The 14,218-nt window shown below is 43.2% G+C and overlaps 1 protein-coding gene across 1 annotated transcript in view; it reads right to left on the reverse strand.

The window, feature by feature from the left end:
- LOC134636542 (proline-rich protein 7) overlaps positions 1 to 9,666 on the reverse strand; it is a 28,714-nt gene extending 19,048 nt beyond the window's left edge. Inside the window, exon 1 of the mRNA XM_063486567.1 lies at positions 9,501 to 9,666. The gene's annotated coding sequence lies outside the window, so the exon portion shown is untranslated. The remainder of the gene's footprint in view (positions 1 to 9,500) is intronic.
- Between the last annotated feature and the right edge of the window lie 4,552 nt (positions 9,667 to 14,218).

A 14,218-nucleotide genomic window follows, 5' to 3' on the forward strand; every position in this document is an offset into this window, starting at 1 on the left:
AACCTTATAAACAATATATACCAGCAGCACTGACTAACAATGGACCGTGAGTATTGATCAGCGGCCACGAGTAGCATTCACAGAGAGTTGGGGAGTGGCTGCAATCACATCATTGTAAGATGGTGAGGCTCCCTGCTCAGTTCAGTGATGGTCTTTCTCTTTTCATGTAACTGGCCTCCTTGACTCGCCCCCCAAACCAGCGTTCCTCCCTGTTCAGCACGTCTACATCCTTATCTGTAATACAGTGCACGCTGGCCTGCAGGTGTAAACAGACTGCAGAGTCCTGGCCTGACAAGGTGGTTTTTCTATGTTGTGCCATCTACCTTTGGGCAGACCAATATTTAGCATGGGGTGGGGGGATTGAAAGCCACAGATGTAATGTTGCAAAAAAATGCATCCCAGCTGTTTGATACTCCTGACAGAGGGATCAGGAGAGGTTTTTGCTTAGGCAGCAGTTTGCCCGTCTCTCCGGGATCGCCTGGAGCTTTCTTTAGCTGCCTTCCCAGCTTTGACAAATGTCCGGCTGAGATAACTACATTTACTCTGGGTCTTTTTGATATGATGATCTGCTCCCCTGTCCCCTGTGTCTCTGTGTTGTAGCATCCTGATAACACCCAATTTGTGCTGCACTGGAGGAAGCGAGTCAAACCTTAAATACGTTCCATTTATGCTGGTTTACACATTACTGATGGAAATGTCACAGTCTAAGAAAGCCAGACTGTCATTTCTCATTTCCTCCCTGATCAACTATAAGTGTTTGCTCAAATGACCAGTATCAACTTTCTGGGATAGGAGTCCAGGGGGACTGACTCACTTTTGTGTGGACATTCAAGGAACTGCAGATTTTGTCACTTAGCTTGTTTTTCTTTCTTTTTTTAAACAACTTTAAATGTCTATTATGTCTTATGTCGCTCAACATGTTTTATTGTTGTGTTTTTGTGGTTGTTGTACTTGAGAAAGACAACAGAGAAGTATTATGCAGTCATAAAGCGATTCTCAGGGACTTCTTTTTTCTCTCCAGTCAGAACGACTCCTGTGGGAATTCCTCTCACTTTGAAATACACTCAGCAGTCGGGATTACCTCATGAGTCTAGCTAAAGTCAAAAACATTTCCTACAATTATAAAACATTTCTGACTTTGTCATGCTGCATGAAAAAAAATCTAAATGAGCTAAAGGTTGAGGGCTGTGTTTTCTTCTCTGAATCGGACACTTGTGCTAGATTACTGTTTCATTTAAGCCGTGTATTTTTCCCTCCATGCTACAGCACCTTTGGGAGTCACACCCTTGTGTCTGTTGCAATTTAATACTGTTCAGTAGCGGTGATTCATCAGCTGAGGGCTCGGTGAGGTCGCACAGCCACTGATATTTCAATCTGCTGTGAGCGCTGATATGGAAGAAAGGCTTTGTTTACTCCCCACGCTTCCTGCCTGTCCGACACAGTCATCAAAGGGAAGCGATACACACTTGGACCTCCACCTCTACACCTACAACAATACACATAACACTCGCTCTATTTTTATCTGCTCTTCCTTTTGTCTTTTAATGGCTCTCACTCGAACCACAATCTGAGATGAAGCTGATCTCCGGGAGCTGAGAGGCAGGAAAGGATGCAACACAATTAAACCTCTTTAAAAAGAGATGTTTCCAGATAATACGTTCTAATTGTGCTTTTATCTGTAAAGCTGTTACAACCTTGACGAGACAACTTGAGCGTACCGTCAAAGCCGAGCAAATCAAAGTGCTTCACAGAGCGAGGGAAAAGAAACCAGGTCATTGGTTATTTCATTTTCCATCACGGTTGAGGTTTGGTAACCGCACATACGCGGCCTTTCTGTGGTGCAATTTAAGTAGAGCCTGATGGATATATGATTTAAAAGACTGATATCGATATTTGGTGATTTAGAAATTCGCTATATTGTCTGTTTTTTTTCCTCAGACGCATGAAACAAACAAACACTTGTTATTTGTAGTTATTTCTGAGTATGATACTGTTTTATTGGTTCAACCAGTTGTAGATTTCTCGTTTACGCTTTGCCCGACTGCTCAGGTCGGTTACTCTTGTAGCGCCCAAACATACAATGTTAACAGGGAAGTGGGAGAGTGCGCTGCTAGTTAATAAACTACACAATATCAACACTAACTATGGTGGAAGTGTGTTGCTCATATCTGCACTTTTTACATTTCCATTGAACAGCTGTTATAAATGCCGATGCTTTATTGCGACAAATAGCTAATATTGGCCAATATATCAGCCCCAGCTCTAACTTTAAGTCATATTCTGAAAATTAAACATTTTAAGAATAACAGTAACAAAAAAAATATCAGTGGTTTTAACCACATTTTTTAAAATGATACATTTATTATTTCTCATAAATAACATTTCTTTGTAAAATTATTTTACCTCAATTTGTGTGTAAGACCTTGGGCAGATTCATGAATTCATTATATCAGCTAATGGCAAAGTCACGTCTTAATAATCACACTTCCCCTGTGATAAACACTTCGATTATATTCTCTCATTATATCAGAGTTTATTCACCACCTACAACAATGTTAGATCCACTTCAAACAAAATTCACTAATACTAACAGCAGCTTACAGAGGCTGAACAGAGGCTGGTAGCACTGAACAGGCATGAGTGTCACTGACTCATCGACTCGTATCGGACTTTCACGAAGTTTGAAAGCCTTCTCTGAAACAAATAGGAGTTGACACCTGGCTGATGTAAACAGTGGACTAACAGCCTACATTCACTATAGATAAACTGCGGCCATAGTTGATTGTCCTTCATCAGCCACTGTAGGATGATACACTTGAATTGGGGAGTAAGAAAACAGAACAATGACACTAATACAAGCTCTGTTTGTACACCAAGCAAATATGGTGACTAGGGATGGGTACCGGTGTCCGGTGCCATGACATAAACGGTAATAACCAGACCGAAAAGCAGCGCACATTTCGGTGCTTTATTTCGGTGCTTTATTTCGGTGCTTTATTTTTTTTTCCTGAGCCAATTCTAGCCAATCATTTTACGTTTCCGAGGATAGTAGGCGGGCCCAGGTACGTACGTTCTTTTAGAGCAGAGCTACAGATTAAAAATGCCCAAGGCGAAGCGGTCAAAAGTCTGGCTGTACTTCACAGCAAAAGATGCAAACTCAGCAGCCTGCAACAAGTGCTGGCGACGCATAGCGTTTTTTTTAAAAGCCGAGAAATGCGCCGTATTTGATAGCTTGCTGCGAGACCTCACACCGTGCACATCTACTGCGGGTGTGGTGCCTGTTATCGGACCCGGAGTTAGCACCATCCCCCAAGAACCCGAAGAGTAGAGTCCTGGCCCCTAGCCCTGCCAGTGTAGCAGAAATGATGACGGATGATGATGGCAGCAGCAGCAGTTCTTCTCTGCGTGAGTAGCTTAATGTTCGTGTGTAATTTACGTTGAGTACTAACCAGTTATTACATTAATGCATGTAAGATGAACTAGCAAACACTGTCGTAGTTACATGCGGCTGTCTTCTTGTTTGATTTTGGACCAATTTTGTGTTCTCCATTCTTTAAGCACCGGTTTGAGCACCGTTTAAGCACCGGCACCGTTTCAAAAGTACCGGTTTGGCACCGGTATCGGATAAAACCTAAACGATACCCATCCCTAATGGTGACAGATCTCAGAGCCAGCAGCAGCTTGTCGAGCATGCTAATGTCCCATAAAAGACCACAGGTTTATCCATAATGTGCATGTCCAAACAACCAGCTGCGAGCTTCTCACATTGACAAACTCTAGCAATTGTTAAAAGGAGACGGACACTCCCTGGAGAATGCCTCCTCATACGGGTATCAGTGGCCCAGCAATCAAGCGGCATTAATTCTGCTTCCAGACACAATAGCAAACTGTGGCAGTCATATAATAATATATTCAGACAGGCATTAGAGAAGCTTTACAACTTGAGATAAAAGGAGGCAGATCGCATTAGGTATGTTTCAATTGATATCTCTTTTTTTTAGATTTCACTGCCTACCCTGACAAAACACTAATGAAAAACAGTTATGAAATACCTACGGATGCTGTAACTAAAAGTTTACACTTCCTTACGGGTCAGAGCTTAAACCACTTTAGCTACTTCATAGCTGGAAACATTTTAAACCACTTAGAGCGCACATCCTCCAACATGAACAACACAAAACAAATTCTTCCTCATCTGCAAATGCTGCCATCATCACTTCACTCTGCAAGCACACCTTCCTGCATCACTGTGCCTGTCTTTAATTCAATTCAGTTTTTTACCATTTATATAGCACAACAGTCACCTCAAAGTGCTTTATATTGTAAAGTAAAGACCCTACAATTATACAAAGACAACCTGAACATTTAGACAGTCCCCTGTGAGCAAACCCTTGGTGACAGTGGGAAAGAAAAACTCCCTGTTAACAGGAAGAAACCTCTAGCAAAACCAGTCTCTGGGATGGGCAGCCATCTGCTGCGACCGGATGGGTCTGAAGGGAGGGAGACAGGAAAAATCCTTGGAAATCTTAACAGTGAGACAACACTGCCACCAACAGGTCAGACTTTAAATTACCAAACAGTTCTCATCGAGCAATTTTTTAAAATCGGAAAGACAAAAATTAAGGCGGCAAGTATGCTGTCATCGCCACTTGTTCATCTATTTTCCAAAACTGCACAAAACCTATCCAGGTGAAAATCATAAAACATGTTGGAGAGCTGGAGCAAGGACAAAAGCAAGGATCTGCTACATTTGGTGTGGTTTTGAATCTGACCGCTGACTGTCACAAAAAGAAAGAAAAAAGTCCAACAATGTGAAGAAACAGGTCACCAGCACATCTGGCTATTGCTTGTTACTAATGTGTGTTGCAAGCAACTCTTAATTCCTGGAGTCATAAAATGCATGAAGGCATTCAAAACATAAACACAGAAAGACTGAAACATTCACAAGTTCATTTCTATGCTCTAAAAGCAACGTCTAAATTTGGCAAAATCATATCTGGTCTAGTTTTAGAAATGAAAGTGATCATGTGCGATTACAAATAAAAGAAAAAAAAACCTTCAGGTATCCTGTTAACATGGAAAATTCCTCCCAGCATGTATTTCCAGCTTTAAGATTTCCAGCTCGGGTTGATCTCTGTCAGGATTCAGTGTTTCTGCTTCAGCAGGTCACCGTGTCTCCTCTCAAAGCAACACATCTGTCGTCACTTTTCACTCAAAAGTCCCTCATGATCACCGGCTCCACATGCTGAGGGTGTCGGATAAAATCTTAAGACCTTTTCCTGGAAACGAGCTGTTTTTCCTGCTGGTGTCCTTTAAAAGTCTGCAGCACTCACATTTCTCAAAGGTCACTGAGAGAATGTGGCTGAAAGGACAAATGAAATCATGACTATGAGGTGAACATTTTCTGCTTCATGTCTGTTTTAGAGACATTTTCTGACTGGTTTTTTTTTACCTAAATTTTTTCCTACAATTTGTGTAAGCAAGTAAACAGTTCGAGCTGTTTATTGCGGTTTCATGCCCTACAGATCACCACTATCAAATCTGAATATCTCAGCAGGGTTAAAGGGCACTTATCTGCTTTTCCTTATTTCCTGTCATACAGAAACTGTATGATTTCAAATAAAGAGCTCAGTCGATCCACAAGTAATCCCTGCGAGCCAAAAGCACAGACTGCTCACTGACCTGCTCTTCGATCTGCATGATGTCATAGAGTGGGGCTTTCCCTAAGATCACTTTAGGCACAGAAGCCCCACCCCCTTGCTTTTAAAACATTCTGTTTATGAAGAACAGCGAATTACGAGTAAGTTGTATTTAAGGGGGAGGAGCTAAAACAGCTTGTTTCAGACAGAGGATGAACTGAGGGGATGATTATTTTGAGCCTTCAACCATAATAAGCTATTCTAGGAGAGCCCAAGAATAAAACCACTGAGGTGTGAGCAGAGTAAGTCCACTTAAACAAAAAAGCCTAAAGAACTCAAACATAAAAAGGCCTGTTATTGTTTTTTTGGGGCCATAAATCAGCTGATTCACTTCTAAGGACCAGCCTGAGGATAAAGGTCTGAGTCACGACTGAGGCTGCAGAGCAGTTTCACCTGCAGATGCTTCACATGCTCACTGAATACAAAACAATCAGACGTCACATACTAAACACGACGATGGGGTACTTTACGTCTCTGCAGCATTTCTCCACAGGTGTGTCCAATCAGGCCTAATGTTGCCCTGGTCTCGGCCTCAGCAGCAGGATCCTGAGCTCCTCGCTCTGATAAGAAGGTCTCTGCCGTACTCTGTTCGACGCCTTCTTGTTGTTTGTTGTGCAGAGGGGCTGCACGTTGAACCAATTTAAATGAGCGCTGATTTGAAGCCCCTCAGCTCTGCTTTGATCCCGTCTCACCGGTTTTGTGTCCATAATGAAGCAAACTGCACATACCGACGAGTGTCAGCTCGATGCATTTGTACTTCAAAAGGCCTGCCTCAAAACGACGTGAAACACATTAGTAAAGGTGCAAGTTTCCGTTCGGCTCATTTTATCCAGAGGCAGCACAAGGACAACAACACAAGGTCGAGACTTTATCGTGTTAGAGAGGAAGCTTGTTGGGAGGAATGAGGAGTAATGACTCTGTGCAGTCAGTGAATGCAATCAAGTCCAGAAATGAGGAGTTGCCTCTTACAATAATGCAAACAAATTCATCTCAATACCATCAAATTTAGAAACATCCAGAGTAAAAATTAGTCCAAACATTTATACCTCTAGGCTGAGCTGTTGTAAAGAATTATCAGGCTGCTCCCTGAAAAGCCTCAAGCGCTGCAGCAGAGTACTGATGGGGCCTAACGAGCTTCTCTTTAATTAAATCCTGAATTTAATTCTAAATCCTTCTCCTGACATACGAAGTGTGGAACAAGCAGCCCATGTCTGTCTTAAAGACCTCACAGTAGCTTATCCCCTAACAGATCACTGCTTTCTCTGGTTTATTTTGGATTTCTGGAGTTTCTAAAAGTAGAATGGGAGGCAGAGCCTTCAGCTTCAGGTTGTTCTGTGGAAGCAGCTCCCAGTCTGGGTTCAGCAGACAGAGACACCCTCACTGCTGTTCACACTACGATTGAAGCTTTCCTTTTAGGTCGGGCTGGATCAGGTGACCTGGAGCCCTGCTGCTATTGGCTCAGGGTGCTGGTTGTTTAGTTTGTGTTTTTTTTCTGTCTCCCTGACTCCACCCCCGATGGGTGCCTCTCCCTGATCCTGCTTCTATAGCTAGGTTTCATTTGACGTAGACGTGACGTCGACGTAAAGCGCGAAATTTGACTGGCGGTCGGAAGTGAAAAAGATAAGCGCAAAATCACAGACAGACAGTACGCAAAATGCCTATGTCCTGTTGTGTTTACGGATGCTCCAGTAGGTCGACCAGAGAAACCGATAAACGGTATTTTAGGGTACCAAAAATAGCCCAACGAAGAGGAGAAAAATGGAAAATTCTAACCGAAAAACGTAGGAAAAAATGGATTTTAAATTTACGTTTACAGTCGGGAGGAGCAGAGTCTGCCAATGCCCGTGTCTGCAGCGACCACTTTGTCAGAGGTAATGTTATGTTTGCAAACGAACTTATTAGCATTAGGTTGTCGTTAAATTCTCGTTTACTTAGTGCTTTTAAGTTAGTAGTCTAATATTGACTTGATTGGGACTATAGGCTGCCCAAGTGCTTTGGATGACGAAGAGTCGGAGGACTGGGCTCCGACGGTCAATCTCGGCTACGAACGAAAACCCAGATCGGAATCAGTTCTCAAACGAGAGAAAAGAACAAACACTCACCCTTGCAAACACCAAACTGTATCCATCACGGAGACGTTTTGTTCCAAGGTTGTGGACCCACCCGCTGACAAAAAAATTGTACGCCTCCAGACTCTTGAAAGCTTTCATTTGCTGCCTAGTGTAGTAAGAAGTCTGGAGGACCAAGTAGTTGGTGATATCCACAGCCTCGATAGTAGGCAAATCCTTTACTTCTGTGGTGTATTCGGACATTTTCAAAGAATACGGATCACGTCCGATATAGTTTTTAACTATCTGTTTATATCTCTCCCGAGAAACGGGGTCTAAAGTTGCACAATAGCTGCTCTCCTGACTCTCCACAGTGTCCTCCATGTTTACTTCCGCCCTCCACTCAAAAATCGCGCTGCCTCCGCACGTCATCAGAACCACGTGACCGCAACCCAACTATTATTGTCCTCTTCCTGTTAAAAAGGACTTCTTCCTCCCCAGAGTCTCCAAGCGCTTCCTCAGAGTGGATCACCTGATTGTTGGAGTTTTCTCTCTGATACTGACTGTTGATTTGATCTGTCACTACATGAATTCAACTGAACTGAATTAAACTTCAGAGTAAAGCCAACAATAAAGCAGAGTTTGTTTTTGATCGTTGCTCCCCTCAAACTGTGAGCGAGCAGAGCTGGTGTCTCAGTCACACCTGTTACCTCTGGTTATAAAAACAAAAAAAGTCCAAATTTCTATACAGTCTGTGGTGTTGAGACCAAGAGAAATGTCAGTGAAAGTCATTTAAACAGTGCAGTAATAATATCATGTCTATCATGACAGTCCAGAGTTCAGAATATGGAGAAAACCGTCCTGCCCTGTGATCAACGCTTTATTATTTCTCAATAAACTGAGGAAAACTAAATGCATAACAACTTACAAATCTCATTCTTCTTCTTCATTCAACTGTTCGTCCATCAGTCGCTGCTCAAGCTTCACTTTAAGCTCTCTGCACTGGAACTTATTCCCTGATAATGGACACATCTGACGTCAGTCTGGGTCATTTATGAAGGGCTCTGTGGATGTAGCCCAGGTGTCACAACACACCTGAAGTTTGGCCAAATAAATCTTCACAATCGTTTATTCATCTGCTTATAAATCACTGCACCCACGTGACCTCTAGGCCCCTAAATTGGACCTTCCTCTCAAATAGAGGACACGTTTTACGGCAGCAGGTGTAGGTGTGTCACTAAGTAACTGCACCTGCTTCTTCTGGGCCACTTTTGGCGTTTATGACTCACTTTGCGCACTCCAAAGTGTTCAGTGGGCCAGATGTGTTCCAGCTGTTACCCCTGACATCGAGGCCGTGTTAGGTGGAGCTGCTGCTGATCCGAAGCAGTCCACATTCAGAGCTACCTGTGCGTCAGGTGCAACCATGTGTCGCTAAAGAGGCTCAGAGCGCGCAGCTGGCGCTAAAAGTGCGCGGGAAAGTGTTTGTTTTGTGTTTAGTGACTCTGCGTTAAGCGGAGTCGTGTCTGTGAAATCATCCCCAAAACACGCTGATCGGTTTCCACATTACGCAACCGTTCAGACGCACTGCTGCTCTCCAAAGGTCTCTCCTTTAATTCCCCAGCAGCAGGAGGGACGCTGGAGCAGCTCCGAGGAGCACCGACGCCAAAAACACGGGAGTGTCTGCGCACAGATACGCCAGGATAACGTGACAGCGCAGGTAACAACTCCACGTTATCGAAAAAAACAAACTCACCTTTAATTCCTGCGCTGGTTCCGACGGGCTCCGCTCACTAAGCCATTCAACTTAGAGTCCACAATTTAAAAACCAAAAAGGTAAACACAGTTTCTCCTCGGTAAAGATGGGAGCTCCTCCGCTCCTCTCTCCTCTGCCTCCTCCCGGCAGCGCTGCGCGTCGTGTTTTGGACGTCAGGCTGATAAAAAAGAGGTTTATCGGTTCACCTTGACAGCCTGGCTCCTCCCTCCTCCCCTCTCTCCCCCTGTCTCTCCTTCACTCAATCCCTCCCCTCCTCTCCATCAGCGGAGCAGCAGGAGGAGTGTTTCGTGACTCTCGGCCCAGCAGTCTGTCTGTCTGTCTGTCTGTCTGTCGGTCTGTCTGAATGATGAGAATACAAATCAAGCTGCCGGGTTTTTCCAAGGACGCACGAACTGGCAAAGGAAGACAGAAGGAGGAAAGGAAGGAAGAAAGGCAGAGAGGCGTAAAGCGTTAGAGAGATGTTTCCATGTCAGACAGTTTAAACTGGGTGGATTTTACTGCTGTGGGGTTTTCTCAGACTCATGCAGGAGAGTCTGAGAAAGACTGCACCTGAGATCCAGCTGGAGGAGTGGAAGCAAATAAAACACAAGCTACTTAAAATAAGTTCAAGTTCCTCACAGCATGCCACGGAGCCAGACCGATATATCAGCAGATACATGCAACATATATCTGCATTTATAATAGCTGATAACTCTACATTAAAAGTAAACATGTGAAAGAGAAACACCCTTCAACCAGTGTGAGGGTTGTTGTTGCATGTTGAACAGGTGTTTGCTGCCCCAAATATGAAAACCAGCTGATCCGAGCAGAGTCTGAGAAAGAGAGCATATTTCTCTCATGCTGGCTTATGAGAGAAATATTATACAGCGACTCGAGGAGACTGCTGTTGCTGTTGCTATATCATCCATCCATCTATCCATCCATCTGCTTCCGCTTATCCTTCTCAGGGTCGCGGGGGGCGCTGGAGCCTATCCCAGCTGTCATAGGGCGAGAGGCAGGGTACACCCTGGACAGGTCGTCAGTCTGTCGCAGGGCTAACACACAGGGACAGACAACCATTCGCTCTCACGTTCAGTCCCGCATTCACACCTATGGGCGATTTAGATTTTTCAATTAACCTATCCCCACATATCAGTAAAACTGAATTTAAACTGAATTGAGTCAGGCTGAGCGTGATCCACAACTTATTTTGACATTAAAACTAAATTTTTAAACTGCACTGTCGTTATCTGAGCGAGAAGTCGTAAATAACGGCACATAACACATATTAAGGAAATCTGTTTATGTTTCATGTGTATGAAAGAAAAAATATCGGCTGATATATCGGATAGCTAAATCGCCAAATATCGGTATTAGTCTGAAAAATCCTATGTCTAGGCTCTAGTACACAGTGCATGATGAACCACAGGCTTTGAATAAAAGATAAATTAAAATAAGACGTCAGGTGTCCTACCTGTGCATTTCCAGCCATTTCATCTTGTTTATTCTAGCCAGTGGTAGCTAACACCATTGTCCTTTCTCATTTGTTAGCTACGTCACTTAGCATGAGGTAATAAGGTCAGCTAATCCATCCAAACTACTAGGGGCTGATCCTAACTTAGCTAATGATCTTATTTGAAAGGTTACATCACAAACTAACCCTCTCTGGATTAATGCAGCGTATAACTAGCATGCTAACCATAGCTTCCTTGCTAATATTATTGCTAGCAAACTCATATCTAAGTGAAATGTTAACTGGCTAGCTTGCCAAAAAAATAACTCACCAGATAACATGATCCAACATTTATTTATAATGTCAAACTGATGGATAATCAAACAGTTTTTATTTTAGCCGTCAGTATGTCCTGTAAGTACAGTTGTATGGCTAACATAACTTCTGTAGCAACAGTGAACATGGAGACAGTTAGCCAGCTAGCTGTAACTCAGCTACACAAGGTGTACCTGATAAGCTTTGTCATTACATCAAGGTAGCATAAAGTCTGATTTACTACAAACAAGGCTGTTTCAAAGTAACATGCGTTATGGGAAATGTAGTCCCCAGTGTTTCTGAGGCTTGCATTTTTAAAGCAGTCTCCTGTGAGCTGAGCAGTAACTTAAATGAACTCAGTTGTGGTTTCCCGCTTTTAATATTTAACGCGATGCTACAAACCAGTGAGTTCGTCTCAGGTGACTGTTTAACACACCTGCACCTCCTGAACATTAAATATTTACACTGTCATTAGTGGTAAACTTACCTGTAAGGCATCAGTGTGCCGTCCGAGTCCATATATAAAAGGCTCCAGCTAACATAATGGCTGAAGGCTCTGCATCAGTGGTCAGATTTCAGGGGCTGAGCTCCGACTACCTGCAGCTCATTTGACTTTCAAACTTCTTCATTACACTAGATTCAAATCACATCTAGCATGCTGCATGTCTAGTTAAAAATTTCCAGCTTCTGAGAAAGTGTTTTGTGCCAGTTTTCCTGCTGAACAATAAGTTTTCCTTATTTCCTGTCATGCATTTCCTGTTCCAGCGGTGGCTGTTCATGTTAAATATGGGCAAAGTTTCTAATAACGAGGTTAGTTTGTGCACAAGTAATCCCTGTGAGCTAAAGGCCAGACCTTACACTGCTCTAAATACCCAGCTTTACACAGTTTGTTTTCTATCATTGCACCTATGTGATGTCAGAGAGGGGATATACCCAACTGCTGCACCAAGAGGCCCAAATAATTATTCATAGCAGTCTTTTCAGTCTCGCTATGTTGCTGCCTTTGTTGGATTTTAGTGAAATTTCATGCCTTTATTTTTCCTCCTTTATAAACTTTGTCCCCACCAGAGATGAAAGGCAAATACCGGTGTGGGCCCCCGAGGGCTGATCCCGGGAGGAGAAACAAATCGCTTTGGAGATCTGTTATGAATAAAGGAGCAGCTGAAAGAAGCTTTTGACTAAGTTACTCTGAGGTGTGTTGGTGTAAATTATGTAAATTATGTGCGGTGTGTATTTTATTACGCGCTAGACTCCAGGGACGTCCGTTTAATTCTCTACATTGGAACTATTACGATACAATTTTAACTCTACAACATTTTTAAATTTTATGTTATCAGAAAGTGTCTTGAACATTCCTTTATTACATTTTGTCAGAATCATTACTTTCTGGCACCAGCAGCAACGTGAAGGGTAAGGGGCCCCCTCTCCACATGCTGATCAGTTCAAACTTCCACTTTTAATTGATCCTACTAGATGTGCACCCAGCATCCACTGCAGGGAGGGGCTCCCTGTTCATTTTTGCCCAGGGTCCCTGCAGACTCTAGAATCTCCACTGCTTTCCGCCACAGATGTGAGCAGAGGTCTTATTGGGCCCACTGCAGTCAAATTGAATCAAATTAAAGATTTGTCCTCCCTCCATCGTTTGTGTTCCACCTGTGCCTCCTGACTACACCTCCTTCATCAAACCTCCTCTCCCCTGCAGATACATTTCAGGTGTTGTGACCTTAATGATTTGAGTTTAGCTTCTTTTTATTTTGGGTTGCAGTGAATAAAGTTTCCTCGCGTAGACTTTCCAAAGGAGGTGCTGAGAAGTCCTTTATGTGTGAAGGTTAGGATGGAGGTGGATTAAAGATGAGGAGAGTTGCACAACAAGTTAAAGGCAGTGACTTTCAAGAACCCTTCAAACCCATCACAGGCCTTCTGTTGCAGAAGAAAGGAAAAAGAAGCGTCTTTGAGGTCCTGGTGATTGATCTTTGAAATGTGTAAACGCCAGAAGAAATGCACAGCTCCTACCTCCGCGTCCACGTGCTCAGATATTTGAGGCTTTGTGCAGCCCAAACGGCCCCTCATATCGGTTTTTGCTCCTGTTTAGATGTCCTGCCTTTACTGTGTGTAAACTTTTTTGTCTAGTCTCACTTCTGCAGCGTTGATGATTGTCATGGTCCTGCGTCTGGAGTTTTATTTCCCTGATTGTTTTGTCCCCGTATGTTTCCAGTCCTTCGTTCTTTGTGGATGTATTAGTTGAAACATCGCTCGATGGCTCCGGTCTGTTGTGTTTTCCCTGAACTCCTGGATGAGTTTAGACTCACTAGGAAACCAGGAAAAGAGGGAATCATCTACTTTGAGACTGGATTCAGTGACTGCTCCATTGCTGGTTGCACTCATTTCCATAAGCAGGTCAAAGGTGATAAACAACAATAGTGTTACATAAAAATTTTAACGTGAGGTTTCAGCACAATATCTTGCAAATTTGAAACCATCTTGTTAGCATTTAATCAACCGTGTCGCTGATTAGTCGATTAATCAGCACAGATTAGGTTTGATTTTAGACTTGCTTGTTGCTTCATTTCTTTCTATTACTTCCTGTCAAAGTGGAGCTGAAACACACAGCAGCTGATTGGTTCATAAAAGTACAAATCATCCAATCAGAATCAAGAGTCCTACAATCAGCGCCAAACTGCAGGCGTGACACACACACACACACACACACACACACACACAGATAAAAACACAGCCTTTGATGAGTAACTTTCCTCCAGCTGGTCCCTTCAAGAGGCTTTTCAGATGAACACTGAGTCTGTTGTCTTCATCGCTTCCTTCGTCATAAAGATCAAGCTGTTCATCTCACACACACACACACACACACACTGACCCTCTCATAGCAGAAATCCTCAGTCTTTTCTGGGAACAGAGCATTTCTGATCCAGTTAAAGTCTTTGCAGAGGTGTCG

The sequence above is a fragment of the Pelmatolapia mariae genome, linkage group LG10_11, assembly GCF_036321145.2.
Source record: "Pelmatolapia mariae isolate MD_Pm_ZW linkage group LG10_11, Pm_UMD_F_2, whole genome shotgun sequence".
NCBI classification, from domain to species: domain Eukaryota; kingdom Metazoa; phylum Chordata; class Actinopteri; order Cichliformes; family Cichlidae; genus Pelmatolapia; species Pelmatolapia mariae.